Source organism: Hypanus sabinus, chromosome 8 (genome assembly GCF_030144855.1).
Source record: "Hypanus sabinus isolate sHypSab1 chromosome 8, sHypSab1.hap1, whole genome shotgun sequence".
Lineage (NCBI taxonomy): Eukaryota > Metazoa > Chordata > Chondrichthyes > Myliobatiformes > Dasyatidae > Hypanus > Hypanus sabinus.
The window spans coordinates 170,278,223-170,305,969 of NC_082713.1; the positions used below are offsets into that span (position 1 = coordinate 170,278,223).

Below are 27,747 nucleotides of genomic sequence, written 5' to 3' on the forward strand. Positions count from 1 at the left end.
TTTACAGTGTCAGTGACCCAGGTTCAATTCCCACCACCGTCTGTAAGGACCCCTGTGACTGTGTGGGTTTACAGTGTCAGTGACCCAGGTTCAATCCCCACCACTGTCTGTAAGGACCCCTGTGACTGTGTGGGTTTACAGTGTCAGTGACCCAGGTTCAATTCCCACCACCGTCTGTAAGGACCCCTGTGACTGTGTGGGTTTACAGTGTCAGTGACCCAGGTTCAATCCCCACCACTGTCTGTAAGGACCCCTGTGACTGTGTGGGTTTACAGTGTCAGTGACCCAGGTTCAATTCCCACCACCGTCTGTAAGGACCCCTGTGACAGTGTGGGTTTACAGTGTCAGTGACCCAGGTTCAATTCCCACCACCGTCTGTAAGGACCCCTGTGACTGTGTGGGTTTACAGTGTCAGTGACCCAGGTTCAATTCCCACCACCGTCTGTAAGGACCCCTGTGACAGTGTGGGTTTACAGTGTCAGTGACCCAGGTTCAATTCCCACCACCGTCTGTAAGGACTCCTGTGACTGTGGGTTTACAGTGTCAGTGACCCAGGTTAAATTCCCACTGCTGTCTGTAAGGACCCCTGTGACTGTGGGTTTACAGTGTCAGTGACCCAGGTTCAATTCCCACCACCGTCTGTAAGGACCCCTGTGACTGTGGGTTTACAGTGTCAGTGACCCAGGTTCAATTCCCACCACCGTCTGTAAGGACCCCTGTGACTGTGGGTTTACAGTGTCAGTGACCCAGGTTAAATTCCCACCACTGTCTGTAAGGACTCCTGTGACTGTGTGAAATGGAATGAATGGGAAGATCTGTCTGGCTGGCACACAGACAAAGCTTTTTGCTCTACCTTGGTACAAATTACAAAAATAAACCAAAGGAACTAATGTTCCTTTCTTTGGCCCAACCTTCTCCACCCCCCCCCCCCCCACCACCCCACCCAAAGCAGTGATCATATTATGACAGAATTCGCCCTGCAGTTTGATCAGAAGATGTTGATGTTAGATATATCAATTCTCTCCAGGCTTGACAAGAAGCTCAGAGACCTCGGCCTTCTCCCTGCCTTGTGTAGCTGGATCCTGGACTTCCTGTCACATCAGGTAGTGAGAGTCAGCTCCCTCACCTCTGCCTCTCCAACCATCAATGCAGCTGCCCCTCAGGGCTGTGTACTAAGCCCCCTCCTTTACTCTCTGTATACCCCTGACTGTGTTGCCACCCACAGGTCCAATCTGCTGATTAAATTTGCTGACAATACTACACTGATTGGCCTAATCTCAAATAATAATGAGGCAGCCTACAGGGAAGAAGTCATCACCCTGACACAGTGGTGTCAAGAAAACAACCTCTCCCTGAACGTCACAAAAACAAAGGAGCTGGTTGTGGACTACAGGGGGAATGGAGACGGGCTGGCCCCTATTGACATCAATGGATCTGGGGTTGAGAGGGTGAACAGCTTTAAATTCATCAGCATATACATCACCGACGAGCTCACGTGGTTTGTACATATAGACTGTGTGGTGAAACAAAGCACAACAGCACCTCTTTCACCTCAGACGGTTGAAGAAATTCGACGAGTCCCCAAATCCTAAGGACTTACTGTGGGGGCACAATTGAGAGCATCCTGACCGGCTGCATCACTACCTGGTATGGGAACTGTACTTCCCTCAATCGCAGGACTCTGCAGAGTGGTGTGGACAGCCCAGCGCATCTGTAGATGTGAACTTACCACTATTCAGGACATTCACAAAGACAGGTCTCTAAAAAGGGCCTGAAGGATCATGGGGGATCTGAGTCACCCCAAACAAAAACTGTTTCAGCTGCTACCATCCAGGAAATGGTACTGTAGCATAAAAGCCAGGACCAACAGGCTCCAGGACAGCTTCCCACCAGGCCATCAGACTGATTCATTCACACTGACACAATTGTATTCCTGTTATATTGACTGTCCTGTTGTACATACTACTTATTATAAATCACTATAAATTGAACATTGCACATTTAGACAGAGACGTAACAAAGATTTTTACTCCTGGTGTATATGAAGGATGTAAGTAATAAAGTCAATTCAATTCAATTCTTACAGTGGAGCAGAGGGAATTACAGAGGCATAAGAGAGGCCCTGGCCAAAGTTGATTGGAAGGACAGTAGGGGCACTAGCAGAGACAATGGCAGAACAGCAATGGCTTGAGTTTCTAGGAGAAACACAGAAGGTGCAGACAGATACATTCCAAACATGAAAAAGTATTCTATACGGAGGATGAGGCAACTGTGGCTGACAAGGGAAGTCAAAGACAGCATAAAAGGGAAAGAACGGGCATAAAATAAAGCAAAAATAGTGAGAAGTTAGAGGATTGGGAAGCTTTTAAAACCCGAACAGAAAGCAACTAAAAAGACATAGGGAGAGAAAAAAATGAAATACAAAGGTAAGCTGGCCAATAATATAAAGGAGGATACTAAAAGTTCTTATCAGATATATAAAGAGTAAAAGAGAGGTGAGAGTGGAAATCAGACCACTGGAGAATGATGCTGGAGAGGCAGCAATGATGGGCAAAGAAATAGCAGACAAACTTAGTAAGTAATCTGCAGCAGTCTTCACTGTGGGAGACAAGCAGTATACCAGAAAGTCAAGAGAGTCAGGGCAAAAATGAGTGCAATTGCTATTACTAAGGAGAAGGTGCTTGGGAAGCTGAAAGGTCTGAAGGTACCTGGACCAAATCAACTACAGCCCAGGATTCTGGAAGAGCTAGCTGAGGAGATTGTGGAGGCATTAGTAATGATCTTTCAAGCTTTATTAGATTCAGGAATGATTGTGGAGGACTGGAGGGAGGTAAAAGAAAGGAAATGATAGACTTGTTAGCCTGACCAGTAGTTGGAAAGATATTGGAGTCCATTATTAAAGATGAGGATCTGGGTGAAGCACATGATAAAATAGACCAAAGTCAGCATGGTTTTCTCAAGGGAAAATCTTGTCTGACAAATCCATTGGAATTCTTTGAGGAAATAACAAGCAGGAGAGACAAAGAAGAGTCAATAGATGTTGTTTACTTGGATTTTCAGGCCTTTGACAAGGTGCTGCACATGAGGCTGCTTAGCAAGATAAGAGCTCATGGAATGATACTAGCATGGATAGGGAATTGGCTGTTTGGCAGGAGGAAAAGAGTGGAAAAAAAGGGAACCTTTTCTGGTTGGCTGCCAGCGACTAGTAGTTTTCAACAGGGGCCAATATTGGGACCTCTTCTTTGCACATTATAATCAATGATCTGGATGATGGAATTGATGGTTTTGTGGCCATGTTTGTGGATGATACAAAAATAGGGGATAGGACAGGTAGTGCTGAGGAAGCAGGGAGTTTGTAAAACAATTTGCACAGATTAGGAGAATGAGCAATTAAGTGGCAGATGGAATATAGGGTCAGGGAGTGTATGGTCATGAATTTTGCTAGAAGGAATAAAGGCACGGACTATTTTCCAAACACACAAAATTCAAAACTCGGAGAGTCCTCATGCAGGATTTCCTGAAAGTTAACATGCAGGTTGAATCAATTGTAAGGAAGGCAAATGCAATGTTAGCATTTATTTTGAGAGGACTAGAATATAAAACCAAGGAGATACGCTGAGCAACACACACAAACCTGCTAAAGGGTCTCGACCAAAAACATCAACCATTCTCTTTTTTTCATAGATGCTGCCTGACCTGCTGAGTTCCTCCAGCATTTTGTGCATGTGTTGCTTGGATTTCCAGCATTTGCAGATTTTCAGTTGTTTGTGATGTGATGCTGAGGCTTTATATTGGTCAGACAACACGGAGTATTGACAGTAGTCATGGTGACCATATCTAAGGAAGGATTTGTGGGTATTGGAATGAATCCAGAGGAGGTTCATAAAGAGAGTCCTAGCGATCAAAGGGTTAACATATAGGGAGAAATTAATGGGCTTATATTCACTGGTGGTTAGAACATTGAAACTTATTAAATATTGAAAGGTTGAGATAGAGGGGATGTGGAGAGGAGGGAGACTAGGAGCAGAGGGCACAGCCTCAAATTAAAGGGACATTCTTTAGAACAGCGATGAGGAGGGTGGTGATGAATCTGTGGAACTTATTACAATAGGCGGCTTTGCAGGGCAAGTCATCGAATATATTTGAGGTGGAGGATGATAGGTTCTTGACTAGTGAGGGTGCCATAGGTTACAAGGAGAAGGCGGGAGAATGGATTTGAGAGAGGTAATAAATCAGCCATGACAGAACAGACTTGATGGGCCGAACGGTCTATTTCTGCTCCTATGCCTTGTGCTGTTATCATCTTCTTAATGTTGAGAAGTCAAAGTGTGGGGAGCGCCTCCACAACCCTGTATCACTTAGCTGAATTGAGCAGGATCTGAGAACACCCTCCCTTGTACCTCTCTCACTACATTTCCCCCTCCCCAACCAACCACTATCCACGCTGCCCCTCTCCATCCAAATACCACTACAGCTTCCATTTTAGCCCTGCAATGTCCCTGGCCTGGGACCTTAGAACAATGTCCTAAAGCTCAGGAATTAGAAAGAACAATTTGGAAGTGAAAAAGTAGTTTAAAAAGAGAAAATAAGCCCTGCCAATTAACTGGTGTTACTTGCTAAAGGAACTCTGCAGGACTTACCCAGAATAATCTATAGGTGACTCCAGACCCACACAAAGTGACAGATGCTCAATTTTCCCTCTTCCAATCCCAGCTTAAATTCCTGAAAACGTGGCAGTGAATGTTTCACCCTTGTGCTCTCTGCACTAACACAAGCTAATGCATCACCATGAAAAATCTTCTCACAACTTGGGTTGAGGTTACGGTATCAACATTCAACATCTGACAGTGACTGAGAAAATAAGCAAAACAGGAAACAGATGCCCTCCAATTAAAATCTGCAGGTGATGAAAGATGGATATTGGTGCAATAATGTGAGAAGGCAGAGGACAGTTCCTCAATTTAACCCTGAAACAATTTGAGTTCTGTGGCCACTTTATCTGGTATTTCCTGTGACCACGAAGTGTGTTCATGGTCTGCTGCAGCTTTAGCCCATCCACTTCAGGGTTCAATGTGTTGTGTTCAGACATACCTCTTCCACACACCACTGTTGTCACACGTGGTTATTTGAGTTACAGTCACCTTGAACCAGTCTGGCCATTCTCCTCTGACCTCTCTCATTAACAAGGTGTTTTCACCCACTGAACTGCCACTAACTGCATTTTCTTTTTGTTTCTCACACCATTCTCTGTTGTAGAGACTGTTGGATGTGAAAATCTCAGGAGATCAGCAGTTTCTGAGATACCCAAACCACCCTGTCCGGCACCAATAATCATTCCATGGTCAAAGTCGCTTAGATCAGATTTCATTCCCATGCATCCTGACGAAGGGTCTCGGCCCGCAACGTTGATTGTTCACTTCCATGGATGCTGCCCGACCTGCTGAGTTCCTCCAGCTTGTTTGTACATGTTGACTTGACCACAGCATCTGCAGTGTACTTTGTGTTCATCCCCATTCTGATGTTTGGTCTGAATAACAACTGAACCTCTTGACCACATCTATATGCTTTAGTGCACTGAGTTGCTGCTGCATGCTTTGCTGATTAGATATTTGCATTAATGTGCAGGTGTATCTAATAAAGTGGCCACTGTGCACACTTTAAAATACTCATTGAGTCAAAACTATTGATGCAGTTGAATGTGGTTACTCTTACAAGAAATATAACCCTCAGTACTCTCTAAAAGAAGATCCTGTGGTTAAGGTAATATGGCAACTTATTACTTGTTTGTAAAAAGTGCAGGTGCTGGAGACTGGAAATAAGGATCGGGAAATGTTGGAAATCCCCTTCAGGCCAGTTAGCATCAATGGAGACAGAAACAGGTCAATATTTCAGAGATGACTGACAATGTTTCACCAACACAGAACAAAGACCACAAGACCAATAGACCATTAGACCATGAGGCCATTGGACAAGACCACTAGACCACTCAACCATTAAACCATGAGGCCATTGGACAAGACCACCAGACCACTAGACCATGAGGCCATTGGACAAGACCACTAGACCACTCAACCATTAAACCATGAGGCCATTGGACAAGACCACCAGACCACTAGACCATGAGGCCATTGGACAAGACCACTAGACCACTCAACCATTAAACCATGAGGCCATTGGACAAGACCACCAGACCACTAGACCATGAGGCCATTGGACAAGACCACTAGACCATGAGGCCATTGGACAAGACCACCAGACCACTAGACCATGAGGCCATTGGACAAGACCACTAGACCACTCAACCATTAGACCATAAGACATAGAAGCAGAATTAGGCCAGTTGGCCCATCGAGCCTGCTGCATCTTTCCATCATGGCTGATTTATCAACCCTCTCAATCCTGCCTTCTCACTATATCCTTTGATGCCATTTTTAATCACTAAAACACAGAATGTTACAGCACAGTGCAGGCACTTCAGCCCACAATGTTGAGCTGACCTTTTAACCTACTCTAAGATTAATCCTATCCTTCCCTCCCTCATAACCCTCCATTTTTCTATCATCCATGTGCTTATCTAAAGACACTCTTAATTGTCCCTAACGTAACTGCCTTTACAGCACCCCTGCCAGGACATTCTACACCCACCGTTCTCAGTGTAAAATACCTGCCTCTGACATCCCATCCATACTTTCCTCCCATCACCTTAAAATTATGCCCTCTCATATCAGTCATTGTCACCTGGGAGAAAAGTATCTGACTGCCCACTGTGTCTGTGCCTCTTATCATTTTGTACACCTCTATCAAGTCACCTCTCATCCTCTTCGCTCCAAAGAGGAAAGCCCTAGGTCGCACAGCCTGTCTTAATAAGACATGCTCTCTAATCCAGGCAGCATCCTGGTAAATCTCCTCTGCTCCCTCTCTGAAGCTTCCACATCCTTCCTATAATGAAGAGACCAGAACTGAACACAATTTTCCAAGTGTGGTCTAACTAGAGTTTTATAGAGTTAACCTGAAGCATTAACTAATTTCCTCCTCCGCAGGTGCATGACCTGCTGACCATCTCCAGTATTTGTGCTGATAAAGTATGACCTGTGCAGTGCATTTGAAGCACTCTGAGCAGTTTTGGGCCCCTTATCTGCGAAAGGATATGCTGGCATTGGAGAAGGTCCAGAGGAGATTCATGAGAATGATCCCAGCAATGAAAGCATTAACATATGATGAGTGTTCAGTGCCTCAGACCTGTACTCGCTGGAGTTCAGAAGAGTGAGGGAAATCTCATTGAAAACTATCAAATATTGAAAGGCCTCAATGGAGTGGATTGGAGAGGATGTTTCCTATTGTTGAGGAGTCTAGGGCCGAGGGCACATTCTCAGGATAGAGGGACATCCATTTAGAACAGAGATGAGGAGGAATTTCTTTAGCCGGAGGGTGGTGAATCTGTGGAATTCATTGCCACAGACGGCTGTGGAGGCCGTCGTCGGTTATACTAAAGCGGAGATTGACAAGTTCTTGATTAGACTGGACATCAAAGTTTATGGGGAGAAGGCAGGAGAACGGGGTTGAGAAGGAAAATAAATCAGCCATGATTGGATGACGACACAGCAAATGTGATGGGCTGAATAGCCTAATTCTCCCCCTATGTCTTATGGTCAGGCAGCATCCATGGGGGGAAATAAATAGTTGAGGTTTCAGTCTGATGATGCCTGACTTGTGTTTCTTCAGCCTTTATGTATGTTGGTCTGTTTCAGGTGGTGACTCACCGCACAGCATCAGAAAAGGCTTCAGAAAGTTGTCAACTCAGCCAGCTCCACCAAGAGCACTCAACTCCCCAGCATTTAGGACGTCTGTAAAAGGCGATGCCTCAGAAAGGCAGCGTCCGTCATTGAGGACCCCCCCTCACCCAGGACGTGCCCCCTTCTCATTGACTCCATCAGGGAGGAGGTACAGGAGCCTGCAGACATCGTCAATGATACAGGACCCCCATCACCCAGGACGTGCCCCCTTCTCATTGACTCCATCAGGGAGGAGGTACAGGAGCCTGCAGACATCGTCAATGATACAGGACCCCCATCACCCAGGACGTGCCCCCTTCTCATTGACTCCATCAGGGAGGAGGTACAGGAGCCTGCAGACATCGTCAATGATACAGGACCCCCATCACCCAGGACGTGCCCCCTTCTCATTGCTACCATCAGGGAGGAGGTACAGGAGCCTGCAGACATCGTCAATGATACAGGACCCCCATCACCCAGGACGTGCCCCCTTCTCATTGCTACCATCAGGGAGGAGGTACAGGAGCCTGCAGACATCGTCAATGATACAGGACCCCCATCACCCAGGACGTGCCCCCTTCTCATTGACTCCATCAGGGAGGAGGTACAGGAGCCTGCAGACATCGTCAATGATACAGGACCCCCATCACCCAGGACGTGCCCCCTTCTCATTGCTACCATCAGGGAGGAGGTACAGGAGCCTGCAGACACACACTCGATGATTCAGGAACAGCTTCTTCACCTCCGCCAACAGATTTCTGAATGGGCGGTGAATCCATCGACACTTCCTCACTAATTCTTTCTTTATCTCTTTCTGCATTATTTATTTAATTTGATTTCTCATAAATATTTCTTATTGCAATGTACTGCTGCTGCAAAACAACAAATTTCACAACATGTGCCAGTGGTTTTAACCCTGATTCTGATTCTTTTCTGATGTCTGTGGGAGATTGTTACCAGCAAGTTAGCTGCAGAAGTTTCCCACGTTAACACACAGACAACGTTCCTGGCTGTGAAAGGTTTTAAAGATGCACCTTCTCTCTCTGTCTCTCTCTCTTTCTTGCGTCACAAGCGCTGTGAACTAACACACCAGCTTCCCTCCACTGCACACTTCCTGCCATACATACATACCGCACTCCCTCTTGGACAATCCCACAGCTACCCCACTTTGCACAAGCTGAACCCGGTGCAGACAGGAACCCTGAAGTCCCCGTCACCGGGGTACTCAGTCCTCTGCATAGCAGAGTCCAGCCGTGGTGTAGAATTCGGTTTAGCAGGTGGGGAACTTGGCTCAGCAGTTGAAATGACTTCATCTTTTTTCAGCCAATGTTCTCCCACGATACTTGCTGTCCAGGAAACTCCACCCAACTCAAACACAATTAAACCTACTTAACTGAAATCTCACACCATTCTCAGAACAGTATTAACATTTAAAATCCTTTCTCTAACAGAAATCTCGCCCCACCATTAAGCACAAAACAAGGAGTGCCGTTGTAGGAAAACAGCATCCATCATCAAGGACCCCCACAATCCAGGCCATCAGGAAGAAGGTACAGAAGCCTCAGGACTCGCATGCTAGGTTCAGGAACAGTTACTACCCCTCAACCCTCAGGCTCGTGAACCAAAGGGGATAACTTCACTCACTTTAACACTGAATTGTTCCCACAACCTACAGGCTCACTTTCAAGGACTCGTCATTTCATGTTCTTGTGCTTGTTGTGTTTGTTTTTTTAATGTTATGTTACCTTGTATTTACAGTGACTGGCCACAAGAAAATGAATCTCAGGGTGACATATATGTACTTAGATAATAAATTTATTTTGAACTTTGACCTGGCACTAAAAGTCGAGCAGGTCCCTGCAGGGATATTTTATCTGTATTTAACTTAAAGATACTACACAGAGTAGGCCCTTCAAGCTGCAATGCCCTGTAATCCCCAATTTAACCCCAGCCTAATCCCAATGACCAGTTAATCTGCTAACCGTTGCGCTTTTAGACTGTGGGAGGAAACTGAAGCACCCGGAAGGAACAACTGCAGATCCTGGGAAGGATGTAGAGACTCCTTACAAATGATGTTGGAATTGAACTGCAAATGCAGGCACCTCCAGCTGTAATAGTATCACACTATTCCATTAGATCTGTGGAGCAAGAGATGAACATGGCCTAGTCCATCAGTTCCTTCCATCCAGTCCACCCTAGCCAGGGATACATATTAAGGAGGTGTCAGTACTGTGGGTGAACCTCTGCACATTGGCAGTTGGGACTGGAGAAACCAAGGCTGATCTTGCACAACTAGCAAGCGCTGGGGCTTAAATGCCAAGGCTGCACCCTCTCAATCTCTTCGCCTGGCAGCCCACTTCCCTCTGTGTAAAGAAATTACCTCTCAGGTCCCTTTCAAATACCTCGCCTCTTAGGCCGTGAGACCGTAAGACATGGGAGCAAATTAGGCCATTCAGTCCATCCAGTCTGCCCCAGTCATTCCATTATGGCTGATTTATTTTCCCTCTCAAACCCATTCTCCTTCTTTCTCCCCATAAACTTTGACACCCTGACTCATGAAGAACCTATCAACCTCCACTTTAAATATACCCAATGGTGGCCGACACAGCTGTGCTCTTATTTTTTTCAATTATGGCATGGAAACAGGCCACCTTGGCCCTTCTAGTCTGTGCTGAACGCTTACTCTCATCTAGTCCCACCGACCTGCACTCAGCCCATATCCCTCCATTCCATTCCTGCCCATATACCTATCCAATTTTACTTTAACTGACAATATCGAACCTGCCTCTACCACTTCTACTGAAAGCTCGTTCCACACAGCTACCACTCTCTGAGTAAAGAAATTCCCCCTCGTGTTACCCTTGAACTTTTGCCCCCTAACTCTCAAATCATGTCCTCTTGTTTGAATCTCCCCTACTCTCAATGGAAAAAGCCTATCCACGTCAACTCTATCTATCCCCCTCATAATTTTAAATACCTCTATCAAGTTCCCCCCCCCCCCAACCTTCTACACTCCAAAGAATAAAGACCTAATTTGTTCAACCTTTCTCTGTAACTTAGGTACTGAAACCCAGGGAACATTCTAGTAAATCTCCTCTGTATTCTCTCTAATTTGTTGACATCTATGCATGGAAATGAATTCCATGAATCAATTGCCCTCTGACTAAAGAAATTCTTCTTCATCTCTATTCTAAAGGAATGTCCCCTATGGTCCCATCCTCTGCACATCCACTCTATCCTGGCCTCCGATAGGTTTCAATGAGACACATCCCCCATTCTTGTAGACTCCAGAGAGTAGCTTATCTTCTGCCTGTGCCGTCTAGCTTTGGTATTCACTCCTCCAGGAAAAAGACTGTGTCCATCCACCACATCCAGTCTGGCCAACCTCTCCCAATAAGTCAGGTCCTCTGGTCCAGGCAGCATCTTCATAAATCTTCTCTGTGCTCTTTCCAGTTTAACCAGGTCTTCTCTCTAACATGGTGACCAAAACTGTGCACAGTACTGCAAGTGTGGCCTCACCATGAATCTCATAGAAACATTCTGAAAGGCCTGAACAGATTAGATATGGCAGAGTTATTCCACATGGTAGGGGAGTCTAGGACAAGAGGGCACAACTTCAGGATTGAAGGATGTCCATTTATAGCAGAGATGCAGAGAAATTACTTTTTTACTAAATTACATTTATTGCAGAGATGCAGAGGGTGGTAAATCTGTGGAATCTGTTACCATGAGTGGCTGTGGAGGCCAAGTCATTGGGTGCATTTAAGGCAGAGATTGATAGATTCTTGATTAGCTAGGGTATCAAAGGGTATGGGGAGAAAGCAGGGGAGTGGGGATGACTGGAAGAATTGGATCAGCCTATGATTGAATGGCGGAGCAGATTCAATGGGCTAAATGGTCTGCTTCTGCTTCTATAGGATCAGAGGGATCTTGGGTCCGAGTCCATAGGACACTCAAAGCTGCTGTGCAGGTTGACTCTGTGGTTAAGAAGGCATACAGTGTATTGGCTTTCATTAACCGTGGGACTGAGTTCAAGAGCCAAGAAGTAATGTTGCAGCTATATAGGATCCTGGTCAAATCCCACTTGGAGTACTGTGCTCAGTTCTGGCCACCTCACTACAGGAAGGATGTGGAAACCATAGAAAGGGTGCAGAAGAGATTTACAAGGATGTTGCCTGGATTGGGGAGCATGCTTTATGAGAGTAGGTTGAGTGAACTCGGCCTTTTTTCCTTGGAGCGACAGAGGATGAGAGGTGACCTGATAGAGGTGTATGAGATGATGAGAGGCATTGATCATGTGGATAGTCAGAGGCTTTTTCCCAGGGCTGAAATGGCTAGTACGAGAGGGCACAGTTTTGAGGTGCTTGGAAGTAGGTTCAGAAGAGATGTTAGGGGTAAGATTTGTACGCAGAGAGTGGTGAGTGCGTGGAATGGGCTGCTGGCGATGGGGGTGGAGGTGGATACCATACAGTCTTTTAAGAGACTCCTGGACAGGTACATGGAGCTCAGTAAAATAGAGGGCTATGGGTAATTTCTAAGGTAAGGACATGTTTGGCACAGCACTGTGGGCTGAAGGGCCTGTATTGTGCTATAGGTACACCTTGTGGTCTTATACTCAACACCTTGTCTGATGAAGGCCAACATATTGAATTGTCTACCCAGAAGTTGCAGTGGGCCTCTCCCATAATCGTGTCCCAAGACACCCCCAGTGTTGAACCTGCATTGATTGATGGCCGCACCTTTTGGTTGTTAGAAGTTGTTATTGCCGAGGGCGAGAAAAGCTCCCATTACCTACTAAATGCTCCCAATGGTGTGGTCTCAGATGGCCTCCGACAACTAAATCCAGCTCCCGGCCTTCACGTGTGGCTTAGCGGCGGAACCCGGCAGAACCGTTTCTACTGACAGAAGGGGACTGGCACTTTAAAACCAGTTACTTTGAGCTGATGGGGCTCGTCAGCCGCGGTTGGCAGCTTGTTAAGGGGAAGGAAAACTGATCTCAAACCGCGGCCACACCCACTCCTGGGGAAGGCTTCGGGTATAAACCCCGGGGGGAAATCTGGAACTGGACTCTCTCAGGCAGACCTAACGTCCTACAAATCCGGCTGACAATTCCTCCGGCGCTGCTGCTACCAAACCGTATCGGTCTCTGCCGTCCCTTCGGACGCATCGGCTGCTTGGAGAGGGGGTCAGGGGCAGGGGGACAGCTCCTCTCCAGATCATCCTGGCCTGGTACATTGTAGACAGCTGGGACGCGACATCTGCGGTTGGCGACGAGCAACGGCCACAGTGCGGGTAAACAGAGCACATTAATCATCGCAGCAAAACCACAAGCGCGGCTTGCTCACTCTCCCAGTTCCGCCTCTCAGGACGTGGACTTTAGCTGCCTTCCTTTCTCACACCCCTATCAGTTTGAGCTCACCACCACCTCCACCCTCTCACAGCCGACTAAAAACAGATCACAGGCGCTTAGAAACAGTGGATCAACTGTCGTTAGGTCTGTGGCAGTACTAAACAAAACTTTCAGAATCAGGTTTAATATCACTGGCAGATGGTTTGAAATTTGTTGTTTTACGCAGCACTATAATGCAATACGTAAAAACAAAATAAGAAATATATATTAACATTTTAAATTAAATAAGTAATGCAAATAGAGAGCAAAAGTAGTGTCCACTGTCCATTCAGAAATCAGATGGCAGAGGGGAAGAAGCTGTTTGTGAAACACTGAGTGTGTGTAATCAGGCTCCTGTTCTCCTCCCTGGGATGGTAACAGTGAGAAGAGAGTATGTCCTGGGTGGGGGGGGGGGGGGGGGTCACCTTTTGAAGATGTTCTCACTGCTGGGGAGGCTAGTCCGCTGGATGGAGCTGACTGAATTTACAACTCTCTGCAGCTTTTCCAATCCCGTGTGTCCGTCCACAGTAAATCTGGTTCATGCCTCACCTTCTCTCCTTGTGCATACAAACTCAGCAAATTACTCTTTCCAGTTACTTACTCAAAGAATTTTTGGAATTTCCAATCGAATCAGTTTCTGCTGCCTTCTCAGTTAGTTCTTTCTGAATTGCAAACAACAGGTTCTTGAGACACTGGAAATCCAGAGCAACACTCACAAAGGAACTCAGCAGGCCAGGCAGCCTCCATGGTGGAGAATAAACAGTCAACGTTTCAAGCCGAGACCCTTCATCTTGGCCTGAAACATTGACTGTTTATTCCCCTCTATAGATGCTGCTTCATCTGCTGAGTTCAAGGTTCAATATTCAAATTTATTTATCATGTGTACACTGAAACATGCAGTTAAATGCTCCGAACAACACACACAAAATGTTGGAGGAACTCAGCAGGCCAGGCAGCATCTATGGAAAAAAGTACAGTTGACGTTTCGGGCCAAAACCCTTCGGCAGGACTGGAGAAAAAAAGCTGAGGAGTCGATTTGAAAGGTGGGGGGGAGGGGGGAGAGAGAAACACCAGGCAGTGGGGGGAGGAGCACCAGGGGGAGGCAATGGGCAGGCAAGGAGATAACATGAGCGGGAAAAGGGGATGGGAATGGTGAAGGTGGGGGGAGAGGCGTTACTGTTTGAGAAATCTGTGTTCATGCTATCAGGTTGGAGGCTACCCAAACAGAATACAAGGTGTTGCTCCTCCAGTCTAAATGTGGCCTTATCCGGACAATGGAAGAGGCCATAGATGAACATATTGGAATAGTAATGGGAAGTGGAATTAAAATGGGCGGCCACTGAGAGATCCCGCTTGTTCTGGTGGACGGAGTGTAGGTGCTCGGTGAAGCGGTCTCCCAATCTACATCGGGTCTCACCGATATACAGGAGGCCACCCCTGGAGCGCTGAACACAGTGTATGATCCCAACAGACTCACAGGTGCCTTACCTGGACGAACTGTTTGGTGGTGAGGGAGGAGATGTGGGGGCAGGTGTAGCACTTGTTCCGCTTGCAAGGTCAAGTGCCAGGAGGGAGATCGGTGGGGAGGGACAGACCGACAATGGAGTCGCGTAGGGACCGATCCCCGCGGAAAGCAGAAAGTGAGGGGGAGGGAAAGATGTGTTTGGTGGTGGGATCCAGTTGGAGGTGGCGGAAGTTTCAGAGAATTATGTGCTGGACATGGAGGTTGGTGAGGACAAGGGGAACCCTGTCCCCGGTAGGTTGGTGGGAGGATGGGGTGAGAGCAGACGTGTGTGAAAAGAAAGAGATGCAGTTGAGGGCAGTGTTGATGATGGAGGAAGGGAAGCCCCTTTCTTTGAAAAAGGATGACATCGCCTTCATTCTAGAATGAAAAGCCTCATCCTGAGAGCAGATGCGACAGAGACGGAGGAACTGAGAGAAGGGGTTGGTGTTTTTACAAGTAACAGGGTGGGGCAAGGTATAGTCCAGGTAGCTATGAGAATCTGTAGGTTTATCTGTATGTTTCCGGAGATAGAGACAGTGAGATCAAGAAAGGGGAGGTCTCAGAAATGGACCAGGTGAACTTGAAGGCAGGATGAAACGTCAACTGTGCTTTTTTCCATAGACGCTGCTGAGTTCCTCCAGCATTTTCTGTGTGTTGCTCGGATTTCTAACATCTGCAGATTTTTTGTTGTTTGTAGTTAAATGCTCTGTTCATGTTAACAATAAACCTGAGGGTGTGCTGGGAACAATTATGGAGGGGGATAAACAGTCAACGCTTTGAGCCGAGACTCTTTATCAGAACTGGAAAGGAAGGGTGCGAAAACCAAAACAATAAAGTGGGGGAGACAGGAAGGAGTACAAGTTGGTAGATGATAGGTGAGACCAGATGAGGGGGAAGATAGGTTTGAAGGGGAGAGAGGAATGAAGTAAGAAGCTGGGGGCTGATAGGTGGAAGAAGATAGGGTTGAAGAAGGAGGAATCTGATAGGACAGGAGAGCGGACCAAAGAAGAATGGGTTCAGTTTTTGGTGTAGAAAAATAATCTCTCAAATCCTGTCTGGATCATACTCCCCCAGACCACTAGCTCCAGAAAGCTCTCCACTAGATTCAGTCACTCAGCACAGAAACAGACCCTGCAGCATATCTGGGCCACACTGACCAAGATGGCCACCGAAGCTATCCTATTTGCTCACGTTAGCACCATATCCCTCAAAACCTTTCCTATCCATGTAACTGTCCAAATGTCTCTTTGTTCCTCCATTATGCGCCATGTCATCTGACATAGGCGATCACGGTCTTTCCATAACCATGACTGCTCTTGGCAAATTTTTCTACAGAAGTGGTTTCCATTGCCTTCTTCTGGGCAGCATCTTTACAAGACAGGTGACCCCGGCCATTATCAATACTCTTCAGAGACTGTCTGCCTGGCGTCAGTGGTCACATATCCAGGACTTGTGATATGTACCAGATGCTCATATGACCCCCACCACCTGCTCCCATGGTTTCCTGTGACCCTGATCAGGGGGTTAACCAGGCACTACACCTTGCCCAAGGGTGACCTGCAGGCTAGTGGAGGGAAAAGAGCACCTTACACCTCCCTTGGTGGAGACGTATCCCCACCCTGCCACCTGAAATGATCTTAGAAGTTGTTAACATGCTGTAAAGCCTCAAACAATAAAGTGTAAAACTACTGAACAAGTGCAGAGTAGGTAAACGATAAAGCACAAGATCATAACGAGGCAGATTGTCAGGTCAAGAGTCCACCTTAATGTACTGGGGAAATATTAATATTCTTATAAGAGTGGGGTAAAAGGTGGTGGGCTTTTGCATCTTCTGTCTGATAGGAGATGGGAGAAGAGAGAATGTCGTGGGTGGCTTATTCTGGCTGTTTTACAATCAAGTACCCACTGACACGAACCTAGGTGGCCTGTCGCAGTCTGCAGCCACTGAAATGATGGGAGAGGTCCTGTATCCACCACTCCCTCAAGCAGTGCAGTCCACATTCCACCCACAGGCTGGTACGGTGTTTATTTATGTATTTAGAGACACAGTATGGTATCATGCCCTTCCAGTCCAACAACTCTCTCCACCCAGTAACACCAATATCAGCAAATAACCTACTAACCCGTACGCCTTTGGAATATGGGAGGAAACTGGAGCACCCGGAGGAAACCATTGCACACAGCGGTGGAAATGGACCCAAGCTGCTGGCTTTGTAATAGCGTTATGCTAATCACTATATACTGTGCTATCGCAAAATTTACCCCTCAGGTCTCCTTTAAACCTCCTCCAACTCTCTTAAACTATGTGCCCTGGTTTTAGATACCCCTACCCTGTGAAAAAGAACTGCCTATCTACCTGATCCATACCTGCCAGTGTTATACACCGTACATCTCTGTCAGCCCAGAGAACACGGAGCCAAGCCCTGTGTCCAAATACCATCCTGTTAGGATGGGAAACAGATACCTCCCCAAGGCCGTAAGATGACTGAACTCCCGTCACCACCCGGGTCTCGTCACACATAAAACACCAGTACCATTATAAAGTTTACTTTTTTACTTGTGTTGTGAATGCACCTTATTATTTGTTAATTTATTTGTGATATTATTACTTTATGTGCTGTGTGTGAGTTACAGGTACTACGTTGTGCACCTTGGTCTAGAGGAACATTGTTTTGTTTGGCCATATACATGAATACTGTCAAGTGACAATAAACTGAACTTGAACTTGAATTTTTTCCACAAACTTTCACATCATAACTTCTCAAACATTGCCTTAAATTTCATCTATCGAGTCAAGGCAAGTCCAGCTGGAATAAATATTAAGCTGCTGGGAGTTCACCGCCACTGAAAGAACAGCCTCTTCCCCTCTGCCATCTTTGCAATGTATTGCTGCCGCAAAACAACAAATTTCATGACACGTACAGCAACATATCAGATAAACCTGATCCTGAATCCAAACATCATTGGGCTCTCTGGTGTAAAAGTAAATGACTCTCTGAAATTATCTATCAAGGATTACTTCGTGCAAATGGAGACCAAGACTGTAAACAGGATCCGACCACATTCAGGGTAAATGCAAGCAGGCTTTTTCTACTGAGGTTAGGTGAGACCACAACTGGAGGTTATAGGTTAAGGATGAAAGGAGAAATATTAAAGGGGAACCTGAGGGAGAACTTCTTCACTCAGAGGGTGGTAAAAGTGTGGAATGAACTGCAAGAGGTGGATGTGGATTTGATTTCAACATTTAAGAGAAGATCGGATAGGTACATGGATGGGAGGTGTATGGTCCTGGTGAAGGGCGATGGGAGTAGGCAATTTAACAGTTTGGCATTGACTAAATGGGCTGAAGGGGCTGTTTCTGTGTTGTAGTGCTCTGTCACTTTATGATGACTTCTTGTGGATGCACAAGATTCGGAAAGGAGTAACAGGGTGGCGATGCCAAGTGCTCACTTTGTCTGACTAGTGAGACTGGAACTGGGCCATAAACTCAGGGTAGTCACTCATTCACCCTAATAGAACAAGGGGACAGAGCCTCAAGATTCAGGGGAGTGGATTTAGGACAGAGATGAGGAGGAGCGGCTTTTCCCAGAGAGTGCTGAAACTGTGGAATTTTCTGCCCAATGAAACAGTGGAGGCTGCCTCAGTAAATATATTTAAGACAAGGTTAGATAGATTTTTGCATAGTAGGGGAATTAAGGCTTATGGGGAAAAGGCAGGTTGGTGGAGATGAGTCCATGGTCAGATCAGCCATGATCTTATTGAATGGTAGAGCAGGCTTGATGGGCCAGATGGCCTACTCCTGCTCCTATTTCTTATGTTCTTATCCAGGCCTGACTTCAGAGGGACTTGAGAAAATTTAAGATTGAGATCAATGGACTTTTGGAAAGCAAATGGGGTTTGGACAGGAATCAAAACCCAGACAGCCAGAACAGGCTGTCTTCTTAAACAACCAAACGTCCAGTTATACAGAATGCTGGACAATACTCCAAATGTGGCTTTACCAACATTTTAAACAACTACAACACAACATAAACAAGAGATTCTTCAGATACTGGAAATCCAGACAAACACACACAAAAAACTAGAAAAACACGGCAGGCTGGACAGCATCTATGGAGAGGAATAAACAGTTGATGGTTCAGGCTGAAATGAAGGGTCAGTCCTGATGAAGGATCTTGGCCTTAAACGTGGACCGTTTACTCAGCGTAACACTCTAACACCTATACTCAGTACCCTGATTTGCAGAGGCCGATGTGCCAGAAGCTCTCCTTATGACCCGACAATTCACTCTCTCACACATCTGGATTAGAACATGTGTGTTGACTGACGTTGGCAGTTCCCCAGGCACTGTCCGTCAGTGAGGTGTCATCATTGTTGTAATGTGGAAACACACTACTAATTTGTATGCAAACAGCAGTGTGGTAATGGCCAGATAACTTGTTTTGTCAATAATGGCAAGGAATTAATATAAATATTACCAGTTCACCCAGGTATGTAACCACTCCCTTTTGGACTTTGGAGTTGTGGAGAATAAGGGGAGATTCAATAGAGGCATACGGAATTATGAGGGTATAGATAGGGTAAATGCAAGCAGGCTTTTTCCACTGAGGTTGAGTTCAGAGGTCATGGGTTAACAATGAAAGATGAAATGTTTAACGGGAACCTGAGGGGAAGCTTCTTCACTCAGAGGGTCATGAGACTGTGGAACGAACTGCCAGCGCAGGTGTTAGATGTTGGTTCAATTTCAACATTTTAGCATAATCTGGATAGGTTCTGTACATAGATGGGAGGGGCATGGCAGGTTATGATCTGGGTGCATGACGGTAGGATTAGGCAGCACAATAGTTTGGCATGAGCCAGAGGACTGTCTCTGTGCTGCAGTTCTCTAAGGTGGCATCCATCATCAAGGACCCCCATAACCCAGGACGTGCCCTCTTCTCATTGCTACCATCAGGGAGGAGGTGCAGAAGCCTGAAGAAACACACCCAACGATTCAGGAACAGTTCCTTCCCTCTGCCATCCCATTTCTGAATGGACGTTGAACCCATAAACACTACCTCAATACTTTATTTTCTCTTTTTACACTAATTTAACTAATGTATATATACACACATACATATACACTCTACTTATTGTAATTTATAGTTTTTATTACTATGCATTGCAATGTACTGCTGCCACAAAGATAACAAATCTCATGACGTGTGCCGGTGATAGTAAACCCGATTCTGATTCTGATTGATGCAATGGATAGTCCTTGGGATGGCATTTGGCTTGCGAGACCACTGGAAAAGGTGCAGACCTGATATCAGTGAGTCAAATTCAAAGTAAATTTAATATCAAACTACACAAATGTCACCATGTATTACCTTGATATTCATTAGACTGACAACCAATGTGCAAAAGTTCAAGCAACACTTACACAAGATGCTGGTGGAACACAGCGGGCCAGGCAGCATCTACAGGGAGAAGCGCTGTCGACGTTTCTTAAAACGTCTCGAAAGAATTTTTTTTTTGCTTTAGTAGGGTTTTTTTTCTTTTCTTCTCTTTTTTTGTGTCACCGTATTTTTCAATCCTTAATATTGTTTCTTTTCTCTTTGGAGACATTGTAAGTGTTACTTACTTCGATGTACTCTTGTATTTTGGATAATAATAATAATAAAAAGATTCGCAAAGAAAAGAAAAATAAATAATATTGAGAACACAAGTTGTAGAATTAGACTTTAGAATTTATTTTATTTCTTGCCTCCATCTCACAACATGAGGGGTAAAAACTGCATGCTGTGTCTCTGTTGCTATGTACAGGCAATAAGGGAGGATACTGCCCCAACACTAAGACTGTATACATAATTGTTTTGTATATACGTGTGTACAGTTAGATACGCAATCAGATCAATGTGTAGTGATCAGTCTGATGGCCTGGTGGAAGAAGCTGCCCCAGATCCTGTGGGTCCTGGCCTTTGCACCATTTGCCAGATGGAAGCAGCTGGAACAGTTTCGGTTGGGGCGGCTGGAATCCCTGATGATCCTCCAGGTCCTTTTTATGCTGTAAATGTCCTGAACAGAGAAGTTCACATCCACTGATGGGCTGGGCTGTCCGCACCACTCTCTGCAGTGCCCTGTGATTGAGGGAAGTACAGTTCCTGTACCAGGTGGTGACGCAGACAGTCAGGATGCTCTCAACTGTGCCCCTGTAGAAAGTTCTTGGGATTTGGGGGCTCATGCCAAACTTCTTCAGCCATCTGAGGTGGAAGAGGCATTATTGTGCTTTTTTCATCATACAGCCAGTATGTACGGACCTGGTGAGATCCTCAGGAACAGTAAACTACTCTCCCTCTCAACTACAGTCTCATTGACGTCAACAGGGACTAGCCTGTCTCCATTCCTCTGGTAATCCAGAAACAATTTTTTCCAACATTGAGGGAGAGGTTGTTTTCTTGGCACCATTGTGCCAGGGCGTCGACTTCTCTTCTGTAGGCTGTCTCGTCATTGTTGGAAATAAGGCCAATAAATGTCATGTCATCTGTAAATTCGATCAGCAGATTGCAGCTGTGAATGGCAACACGGTTGTGAGTGTACAGGGCGTAGAGCAGGGGGCTTGGAACACAGTCCTGGGAAGCTCCTGTGTCGAATGTCCCCCATTGTTACCGCCTGCCAGCAATCCAACCAGAAGTCCAGGATCTAGTTGCACAAGGCAGGGTGGAGGCCGAGGTCTCTGAGCTCTTTGTCAAGCCTGGTGGGCATTACCGTGTTGAATGTTGAACTGTAGTCCAAGAACAGCATTCTCACATAAGCACCCTTCCTCTCCAGGTGAGTGAGGATGGTGTGTAGTGCTGTGGCTGTGGGATCATCTGTTGATTGGTTATGTTGGTAGGCGAATTGCAGGGGGTCCAGTAGAGTCCTTGAAAGCGAAATCAGTTCAGTGTTGAGGTGAGTGAAATTCTCCACTCTGGTTCAGGATCCTGATGGTTGAAGGGTAATAACTGTTCCTGAACCTAGTTGTGTGGGTCCTAAAGCTCCTGTACTTCCTTTCTGATGGCAGCAACGTGAAGAGAACATGACCTAGATAGTGGGTGTCCTTGAGATGGATACTGGTTTCTTGTCCATTGCTCCTTGTCCTCCAGAGTTGGCCTTTCCTAGAGTTGGAGGGCTGACTGTGTGGGTTGGAGGGAAGAAAGGAGGTTGTTTTGCTGTTGCTGTTGTCTCTTGTGTTCTGAGTTATTCAGCTGAACGTTGTGGCAATGTTGCATTGGCACTGGAACGTGTAGTAACTTACATTGTGTTGGTGGATAATGTAAACGATGCATTTCACTGCGTGCTTCGGTGTACGTATGATAAACAAATTGATCGAGGTCAGATTTATTCATCGCAGGCACATCGAAACGAAAAGTGAAATGCGTCGTTTGCATTAACAACCAACACACCCAAGGATGTGCTGGGGGCAGCCCGCAAGTGTGGCCACCCATTCCAGCGTGAATACAATCTGTCCACAACATTCAGCAGAACAGCAACAGCAAAGTAAACCCTTTCCCCTACCCCACCCACTCAACAACACACCAAAAAGCTGCAGAATCTCAGCCTGCTCCATCATGGGTACTAGCCTCCCCAGCATCATGGACATCTTCAGCCAGAAGCATTAGCCCAATGTTCTAAGTTAATTCCGGATTATGTCGCCTCCAGTCTGACGCATAAACATCAACTTCTCCTTATGGCAACTTTTCTCTTTTTCTCTCTCCCCCTTTCCTCTTCATCTATTCTGTACTTTAGCTTCTTATCTCTTCCCTTCACCCACCTATCACCTCCCCCGGTGTCCCTCCTCCTCCCCTTTCTCCCTTGGTCCACTCTCCCCTCCTATCAGGTTCCTTCCTCTCCAGCCCTTGACCATTCCCACCCACCTGGCTTCACCTATCACCTTCCAGCTTGTCCTCCTTCCCCACCCCCACCTTTTTATTCTGGCATCTTCCCCCTTCCTTTCCAGTCCTGAAGAAGGATCTCAGAATGAAATGTCAACTGTTTGTTCCTCTGCACAGATGCTGCCCGACCTGCTGAGTTCCACCAGCATTTTCTGTGTGCTCCCCTGGATTTCCAGCATCTGCAGAATCTCTTCTGCTTATAATTCAGGATTATCTTTACACCAGGTCAACACCATTTTAAAAAGCAAGCAATTCTCCCTGGCACCTTGGAAACATAGATCTAGCATTTAATACATTACAGAAACAAATATCCCATATGATTATCGACAGGCCTGTATAGAGTGGATGCAGCTATAGTGAGCGAGTCTAGGACCAGATCAATAGGTCTCAGGATGGCTGAACGATGGCAGTTGGAGTTTAATGCTGATAGGTGTGAGGGGCTACATTTTGGTAGGAATAATCCGAATAGGACATACATGGTAAATGGTAGGGGATTGAGGAATGCAGTAGAACAGAGTGATCTAGGAATAATGGTGCATAGTTCCCTGAAGGTGGAATCTCATGTGGATAGGGTGGTGAGGAAAGCTTTTGGAATGCTGGCCTTTATAAATCAGAGCACTGAGTATAGGAGTTGGGATGTAATGTTAAAATTGTACAAGGCATTGGTGAGGCCAAATTTGGAGTATTGTGTACAGTTCTGGTCACCAAATTATAGGAAAGATGTCAGCAAAATAGAGAGGGTACAGAGGAGATTTACTAGAATGTTACCTGGGTTTCAGCACCTAAGTTACAGAGAAAGATTGAACAAGTTAGGTCTTTATTCTTTGGAATATAGAAGGTTGAGGGGGGACTTGATAGAGGTTTTTAAAATTATGAGGGGGATAGATAGAGTTGATGTGGATAGGCTTTTTCCATTGAGAGTAGGGGAGATTCAAACAAGAGGACATGAGTTGAGAGTTAGGGGGCAAAAGTTTAGGGGTAACATGAGGGGGAACTTTACTCAGAGAGTGGTAGCTGTGTGGATCGAGCTTCCAGTAGAAGTGGTAGAGGCAGGTTCGGTATTGTTATTTAAAGTAAAACTGGATAGGTATATGGACAGGAAAGGAATGAAGGGTTATGGGCTGAATGCAGGCCAGTGGGACTAGGTGAGAGTAAGCGTTCGGCACGGACTGGAAGGGCCGAGATGGCCTGTTTCCATGCTGTAATTGTTATATGAGTATATGATAGAGGGACATCCTTTAGAACAAAAATGAAACACAGAAACATAGAAAACCTACAGCACAATACAGGCCCTTCGGCCCACAAAGTTGTGCCAAATATGTCCCTACTTTAGAAATTACTAGGCTTACCCATAGCCCTCTATTTTTCTAAGCTCCATGTACCTATCCAACAGTGTCTTAAAAGACCCTATCATATCTGCCTCTACCACCGTTAAAGGCAGCCTATTCCATGCACTCACCACTCTCTGAGTAAAAAACTTACCCCTGACACCTCCTCTGTACCTACTCCCCAGCACCTTAAACCTGTGCCCTCTTGTGGTATGCATTTTAGCTCTGGGAAAAAGCCTCTGACTATCCACACGATCAATGTCTCTCATCATCTTATACACCTCTATCAGGTCATCTCTCATCCTCCATCACTCCAAGGAGAAAAGGCCGAGTTCACTCAACCTATTCTCATAAGGCATGCTCCCCAATCCAGGCAACATCCTTGTAAATCTCCTCTGCACTCTTTCTATGGCTTCCCCATCCTTCCTGTAGTGAGGCGACCAGAACTGAGCACAGTATTCCAAGTGGGGTCTGGCCAGGGTCCTATATAGCAGCAACATTACAAAACTCAATTCCACAATTGATGAAGGCCAATACACCGTACGCCTTCTTAACCACAAAGTCAACCTACGCAGCTGCTTTGAGCGTCCTATGGACTCAGACCCCAAGATCCCTCTGATCCTCCACACTGCCAAGAGTCTTACCATTAATACTATATTCTGCCATCATATTTGACCTACCAAAATGAACCACTTCACACTTATCTGGGTTGAACTCCATCTGCCATTTCTCAGTGCAGTTTTGCATCCTATCAATGTCCCACTGTAACCTCTGACAGCCCTCCACACTATCCACAACACCTCCACCTTTGTGTCATCAGGAAACTTACTAACCCATCCCTCCACTTCCTCATTCAGGTCATTTATAAAAATAACAAAGACTAAGGGTCCCAGAACAGATCCCTGAGGCACACCACTTGTGACCGACCTCCATGCAGAATATGACCTGTCTACAACTACTCTTTGCCTTCTGTGGGCAAGTCAGTTCTGGATCCACAAAGCAATGTCCCCATGGATCCTAAGCTTCCTTACTTTCTCAATAAGCCTTACATGGGGGTACCTTACCAAATGCCTTGCTGAAATCCATATACACTACATCTACTGCTCTTCCTTCATCACATCCTCAAAAAATTTCACATCCTCAAAATGGATGTTTGGTCACATCCTCAAAAAATTTAATCAGGCTTGTAAGGCACGACCTGTCCTTGACAAAGCCATGGTGACTATTCCTAATCATATCATACCTCTCCAATGTTCATAAATTCTGCCTCTCAGGATCTTCTCCATTAACTTACCAACCACTCATTGGTCTATGATTTCCTGGGCTATCTCTACTCCCTTTCTTGAATAAGGGAACAAGATCTGCAACCCTCCAATACTCTGGAACCTCTCCCATCCCCATTGATGATGCAAAGATCATTGCCAGAGGCTCAGCAATCTCTTCCCTCACCTCCCACAGTAGCCTGGGGTACATCTCATCCAGTCCCAGTGACTTATCCAACTTGATGCTTTCCAAAAGCTCCAGCACACCCTTTTACTTGATATCTACATGCTCAAGCTTTTCAGTCTGCTGCAAGTCATCCCTACAATCACTAAGATCCTTTTCTATAGTGAATACTGAAGTAAAGTATTCATTAAGTACCTCTGCTATTTCCTCTGGTTCCATACACACTTTCTCACTGGCACATTTGATAGGTCCTATTCTTCCATGCTTTATCCGCTTGCTCTTCACATACTTGTAGAATGCCTTGGGGTTCTCCTTAATCCTGCCCACCAAGGTCTTCTCATGGCCCCTTCTGGCTCTCCTAATTTCCTTCTTAAGCTCCTTCCTGTTAACCTTATCATCTTCTAGATATCCAATATTACCTAGCTCTCTGAACCTTTCGTAAGCTTTTCTTTTCTTCTTGACTAGATTTACTACAGCCTTTGTACACCACAGTTCCTGTACCCTACCATAACTTCCCTGCCTCATTGGAACGTACCTATGCAGAACTGCATACAAATATTCTCAGAACATTTGCTGCATTTCTTCTGTACCTTTCCCTGAGAACATCTGTTCTCAATTTAAGCTTCCAAGTTCCTGCCTGATAGCCTCATAATTCCCCTTACTCCAATTAAACATTTTTCTAACTTGTCTGTTCCTATCTCTCTCCAATGCTATTGTAAAGGAGATAGAATTATGATCATTATCTCCAAAAATGAGGAGTAATTTCTTTAGCTAGTGGGTGGTGAATCTGTGGAATTTATCACCACAGATGTCTGTGGAGGCCAAGTCACTGGGTATATTTAGAGCAGAGGTTAATAGGTTCTTGATTAGTCAGGGTGTTAAAGGTTACAAAGCGGCAGGAGAATGGGGTTGACAGAGGTGATAAATCTGTCATGATGGAATGGTAGAACAGACTCAATGGGCTGAATGGTGTAATTCTGCAGCTATGCCTCATGGTCTCATCTGATTCTGGATAGCTTGGTAATTGGATTGACACAAGAGATCTGCAGATGCTGGAAATCCAGAGCAACACACACAGAGTGCTGGAGGAACTCAGCAGGTCAGGCAGTGTCTACGAAGGGGAATAAACAGTCACCATTTCTGGCTGAGACACTTCATCAGGACTGAAGGTAATTGGTGTATTATTGTTTCATGTACTGAGATACAGTGAATAGCTTTTGATTGTGTGCTTTCCAGACAGATCACTTTGTAATGAGTACATCATGCTAGTACAGAGTACAGAATAGAGTGGTGCAGTTGCAGAGAAAGTGTAATGCAGGCAGACGATAAGGTAGCATTCCTGCTCCCACTCACACCTCCCAGTCTCCACCCAGCTGATAGGATTCACCAGCTGCTCATTCCAGACTCATCACCTGCAGCCTATTTAAACCCATTTCACACCCACTGTCCTTGTTCACTCATTGAACCAGCTGACAGCAACCAGTTGCTCCGAGCTTTCCCTCTCCCTACCTAAAGCCGACTTTATTACCTGTTGTGTTTAGTTTCTGTTCTCTCTTGTGGCTTAGCATTTTGTTGTCTATAATTAAAGTTATCGTTCACCGCTGAATTGTCTCCGCTGCTCTGCTCTTACTCTCCTCTACATTTCCTGACATAAGGTGCAAGGACTATGCCAAGGTAGGCAGTGAGATAAGGAAGTCCTCACAGATCTGAAATACCCTCATCCCCACGGACTCCACAGAGACGGAGGCCTCCAGCTATATGGAATGGTGCAGCACAGAAACACTCCACCATGGGGCTCGCAACCCATCCCAGGGCTACAGAAACACCAAAAATGCTCCAAAGATCTTCGATGGGCTACACTTTGAAAGAATGACAGACTAGCCCAGGACAGAGGGCCCTGGCAAGCTGCTGCTGGGGCCCGAGCTCCCATAGGGGTGATGAACTTGAGAAGAAGAACAAGAGAAAGAAAACAGCACAGAAACAGGCTCGGCAGCTCACCACGTACGTGCCAGCAACGGTGCCAACTTAACCTAATCCCAGATGCCCAACATATTCAAATAAGATTTGCTTAATTTGCCTTACATGCATCAAAACATCCAGTGAAATATATATGTGTCAACAACCAGCAGAGTCGGAGGATTGTGCTGGGGCAGCCCACAAGTGTCGCCACGCCTCTGTTGCCAACACAGCATGTCCACAACTCACAAACCCTGTCCCATAAGTCTTTGGAATGTGGGAGGAAAACGGGGCACCCAGAGGAAACCCCACAGTCACAGTGTGAACCTACAGGCTTAGAGGCAGCAGTGGGATTTGAACCCAGATCGCCTGTGCTGTAAACTGCTATCCCAATTCATTCACGGAAGGGTACAGCACAGAATTGTCGGTGCCAACAATT

General features: G+C 45.9%; 1 protein-coding gene across 3 annotated transcripts in view; it reads right to left on the reverse strand.

Annotated features, from left to right (window-relative positions):
* LOC132398716 (serine/threonine-protein kinase 38-like) overlaps positions 1-27,747 on the reverse strand; it is a 72,086-nt gene that overhangs the window by 37,529 nt on the left and 6,810 nt on the right. The window lies entirely within an intron of this gene.